The following is a 5,833-nucleotide window of genomic DNA, read 5'->3' on the forward strand; positions in this document are numbered from 1 at the left end:
TTGGTCTCACCTAATTGTTCCTATATATGAAACAAATTAAATCCATACAGTTCTATATCCAAAAATCCATATTAGCATACCTACATAGTTCAAGGACTTTATTTAGGCAAGCACGATATTTACCTCTTCACCATGTATTGGTGCCTCTACAATGACATCTTCTCTAACCTCCTCTTCCAATATCGGGTTTAACCGTACCCTCTCATCACTGGGCTGCACAATTTCCTCTTCAACCTCGATGCTCACTTCATCTCTTAAAACCAACTTCTTCTTCACACCCTTCACCTCAGCTTCAATATTATCATGTGCAGCCTTCTCCGCAGCCTTCTCCCCTTGGCGAGAACAACTCCCTTGTCCTGAACCAAGCTCATTAACTGCTGTGACAGGTTTGGGGGACTCAACAGGCAGCTCCTTCCCATCGACCTTCGCTTCTAGCTTCGCAATCTTCTCAGTCCAATAAGCTCTCTCCTCAGCAAATTTTCTATCCTTCTCCTCCTCCCATGCAGTTCTTTCCTTAGCTAACAAAACTTCCTTCTCCTCCTCTAGCTAGTATCTTCTTCAGCGATAACCTAGTCCTCTGTTCAAAAGTCATCTTTTGCCGTTTTGGCAAGTTGAAATATAAATCGGGCTTGACATTGCCACCAACACCTCTAACCCTACCTCTATGCTCCGGATTCCCCAATGCAAGAGTGAGCACATCATCAGACCCAGATGTGGCAATTTCCCCTTCAGCCTCCCTTTTCCTTAAATGTTCCTGATTCAAAATATCCGTGTTAAATGCTGCAATAGCATTACATGCATGCATATATATAAATATGAACTTGATGTCCTACATACTTACAATTTTTTCGGCTTTCTTCTCTACCTTAGGCTGTTTGAAGTTGCCATTCCTATCTTGCCGAGCCTTGATCCACATTGTAGCTCTATCAAGTTCTTCTAAAGGGACACTTTCAGACTTTGACAAATGAAAACACAATGAATTAGTTAATATTCTGTACATATGTAACCTAATTTAGTTGACTCATCTAATTATAAAACTAACCAGTTCTTCCATTAAATTTGCATAACCTTTGCGTGACATACGATGAGGATATTTATTCTCCTTTCGCTTTGCAATTTGGGCTTCACGTATTTCCTGCAAACCATAACATAAGTAAATTAGAAACTGCAATGAATATTCATAGAGAGAGCACCTTCTCAAACCAAAAAACACAACGAATTTTATCAAATCAGTAACCTGGAAGCTGAAAGCCTATCAGCAACAAACTGGTGCCAAGTATCCTTCGTTATGCTTCGGTAATCATCTGGAGGATTTTCTAATAGTTCTGGTTCATCCATATAAGGGATGATGTACATGTTTGTTAACTTGCTCTTGAAGTCTCTCCATTTAGTTGCAGCAGATGAAATCACCATTTTTTTTAAGCTCTTTAGGCACCACAAATGCATCCTACATACATGTAGAATAAACTAAGCTACTGTAATGCAAAGCTAATTAACATGTAGAATATATATAAACTAATCAACCTGAAATATGGTCAGTAAGTACCGTTATAGATTCCCATATCTTTTCCTTTTCATCTGGATCCACTTCTCTCCAATCATTTATTGAGATAGCTAGGGATCTTTGTACGTGCCAACACCCCAATGTAAGACTGCATTTCTTTTGCACCCTTACCAATAGGTTCTCCTTTTTCATTTAACTTCACAGTGAGCCTCTTTCCTCGGATAAGGCTTAAGCAACTTCAATCCACCAGTTCTGTTTTCATCGTCATCCTCCTCAGACTTCTTGGTCTTACTGCAAACAGAATTGTTCGTTGACTTGGTTGATGACACAGGTTTGTTGGACTTAGCAGTTATAGTCATGGTAGTCTGAGACTTCTTGGGGGAGGCAGCCGTTTTAGTAGTCCGAGACTTCTTGGGGGAGGCAGCCGTTTTGGTAGTCCGACCCTTCTTGGGAGAGTCAGCTGTTAATGTAGTCTTAGACTTCTTGGGAGAGGCTGCTTTTTTGGTAGTTTTAGATATGGGATTGGCAGCCTTTAATTGGTTGATGTCTCAGCCCCTTCAATTATAGGAATTGGTGTCATTGGTTTTGTCCTCGATCGTTTCATTGCCACAGCCTTAATCCTTAGAGCTATGGCTCTTGCAGAACTTGATGATCCAGTAGAGGGCGACATCATCTGAAACACATAACCCAAATGCATGTTGTTAGCTACATGTTAATACTATCATGATAAGAAGCAGTTAATAGTTAAACAGAATATCAATAAAAAATAACTAAAGCAATAGTGTAATAAGAAACAAATGGATGAAAGTGGTCTGTGTATATTATTCTTAAACTTGTAGGCTACTTAACAAAGCAAGAAATCAAAACAAAGAAAAGCAGCCTATACTAATATCAGCCTATATAATTAAACACGTCGACCATCCTCATTCTCAACCCATATTCCTTCATCGCCATCTCGAATATAGGAGCTAGGCAGATCACCAACTACATCATCAAAGGTCTCAATCGATGGCATTGTAGGAATGAATGGGTGCTGTTCCAGTTCAATATCTTCCAGCTCTTCATCATTACACCCTCCTTGGTAGTCTCTTTCCGGGCACCGTACTACCACTGACCATTGATCATCAAGGGGGTCTTGTATGTAGAAAATCTGTTTCACATGGGTAGCTAAGACAAACGGATCATTTAAATGCCCTACCCTATCAAGTTTAACCAAAGTAAACCCAAGTTCGTCTACTTTAACCCCCCTAGCTGACTCCACCCAATCACACATGAAGACAGGTATCCTAAACTTGTAGTAATCCACCTCCCAAATTTGTTGTATCCTGTCGTAAAAGTCCATATCATCAGTTTTAGGGTTTTTATCCCTTGCACTAGCAACTTGCATTGCATCAGCAACCAAAAAAACCCCGCTATTTTGAACTGACCGTACTTTGTCCCGCTCCGAAGTGTTAAAATCAACCCCATTCACATGGTAACCACCAAATGTAGGGACCTCCTTTTTTGGTCCACCAGCCAGCCACCTAATGGTTTCAGGAACATTATTATCGGCAAACCTCATTTCATTTGCAACCTACAAATAAATTGATATGTCAAAAGTATGAAACCACATAAGTTTATTTAACTTGAAACTCAAAATTGAATAGACATTATACTACTGCAATGAGGTCGAAGATAAGTTATGTACCCTCTCCTTGAACCAACCAGCAAAGGTAAGGTTCTGTTTGTCCTTCAACCACTTCTTATTTTTTTTGAACCTTGGAAAACTCAACTTTAGGAATTCTATATGCTCTCCGCAATGGAAGAAAAACTAAGCAAATGAGCAACATAACTGAACACGCGTAAGGTGATATAGTACAAATGATCGAAAACAAAACATAAGTAAAATTATTACTTACTTGAAATATGGGATTGCATCTTCAGTGTTTGTGCATACACATAGGTGGTGTGGTGACCCGAGAGGGGGGTCCCACAGAGCCGCGACTCCGAACCAATGAGAAACCGACATGTCACGAATGGCATCCCGATAACTCATTAACCCGAAATCGCAAGGCCTTTTGGGTTTGGACTGTTGGTTCACAAAACACTTTCTTGGACAAGTCATTCTAGCAACCAAACAACACATTTTCAAAAGCGGAATTCGAAATGGGCTAAGAGTTTTGGGCTTGCGATCGGAGCCCAATTTGGAAAATAAAACAGATCACTAAGTAACTACAAGTATGGGAGACGCGCCCCAGGGTTACGGGTCTCCCGGAATTTTTGTAAACGAGTAGGAAATAAATAAATAAATAAGAAAAGTAACTAAACAAGTGATTTCAAAACCCAACAAGGGACCAAAACCTTCTTTTAAATAAGTCAAAGAAGGATGCGCCAAGCCGAGCCATATGCCTCCTTCGTACGCTCCCCGACCACATGCTCGAAACCTGCACACTATAGTAGGGGTGAGCTTTCGTCCTCGCATGCCCAGTAGGGGCCGGCCCAACCATGCTAGGTTTGGAAAATAATATACTTGAAAATATTTTCTACATAATATTGTGAACGTTTATCGAAAAATGCTTTAAGAAAAATGGCAACCACAAACATTTGTTTTCTTTCATAAAACATGTGCAGTATGCTTCACACACTTGGAGCTCCGAGATACTTACCTGCCGGCTAAAGTAAAATAAATCAGTGACCAACCTGGTTCGTCCTGAGTACGAGAACCAGCCAACTACTCTGTAGTCTTTGTAACTACAAGTAGCGAAAGTGTCCATTTCCTGGCTCTGAGTCTCCTATGACTGGTTCACTGTCTGTACTTACCTTTCCCCGACAAACATAGGAGCACAGCCCCCTCCGGAGGTTCACGGTTATCGACACCGTGGGATCCCTAGGAATCAACGCGTCTAGGTCCCATTCACTTTCAGGTCACAAACATACAAGGGTACAGTATCTCAACATGCAAGTCTAGCCTCGGTTTTCACAATTAGCAATTATCAGTTCTGAAAACACATGTATCACGAGGCATCGACTAATGAACAACCAAAAACGTTCTTACAGGCAACATACTATCTTAGTATAGCATTCCGCATATACTGAAAAGCCTCTAACAAGGAAGGGACAGCTCACCCTACCTGGATATGGAGTGCTCGTCCTCGATCATTCGGGTTCGTTCCCGACTTTCGATCCTTTATCCAAATCCAAGTGCACATGCTCGGGTCCTTTATAAAAAATTAAACCAGTGAGTAACTTGACGTCACTATAACCAATTAACCGAGCAACCAAAGCATTCATTTAATTCTCTTTAGGTCCATCGAATTATCTTTTGATCAAAACAATGATCTAGAACTTATGCTTGAAGGAATTTCTTTTAGTAGATAAAATTTATTACCCATTCCCAAACACTCCAAATGATGTATCATTTGATCATTTGGGATATGGTGATCAAACTTAACACTTGTGTCCATTAAGCATAGTTCGGCTCAACTCAATTAACCTTTCTTTGTTTAGCACTTTTACTTTAAGAAAACAAAGGGGTAATTTACCATTCTCGAATGATTTAGCTTACCATGTTCATTCCGAGATATGATACCACTTGAGTACTTCCATTTGTAAATTGTTTCATGAACTTTAATCCAATATCCTAATTTAACTCAATCAAGCAAAATCTACCGTTTTCATTTCCCATCCCCATTCAACATTGATAATTACTCAAGCTCCTTATTTTCTTTTACAACAACCATTTACTTTACAACATGACAATTCAAACTCCGTCATCGTTTTAACTAACAACACTAATCTTCTCCACACATTTAGCCATTTCATGCTTGTCCACAGTATACTTTATTGTAATCGATAACTTGAAGAGGCATTAATAAATCCAACAATTAACCGGGTTCCAACCATTTAATCAACAACAATTCAAACTCAATGCTTTCAATCGATAAGCCACAGTTACAACCATTTGAACATGACCACACCAACAGTACTCAGTAACTAGAGACCCAGACCCTTACCAATTCTTCTTCTCCAAACTGAGGGCTAATTCCAATTGCTGCAATCTACCACCAACAGTCGGAAAACACCTAACAAATACCAAATCATTAGTAACCAACCCTTGACCATTTCGGTGTCCCAAAACAGAACTTGTACATGGTTCTTACCTTCTCCAATTTCAACTGAAATTAACCCAGCAACTCCTTCTCCTCCAAAACTCCAAATTCCCGACTCCACATACCCGAAGTCCTCCAAAAATGCAGAACTCCTCCAACCTCAATTCTCAAATCAAACAGCAGTAGATTAGGGCTTCTCAATCCATATAGAAATTCGGAGTTTTAACCAAGAGAGGGTAAG

Source organism: Rosa rugosa, chromosome 4 (assembly GCF_958449725.1).
Source record: "Rosa rugosa chromosome 4, drRosRugo1.1, whole genome shotgun sequence".
NCBI lineage: Eukaryota > Viridiplantae > Streptophyta > Magnoliopsida > Rosales > Rosaceae > Rosa > Rosa rugosa.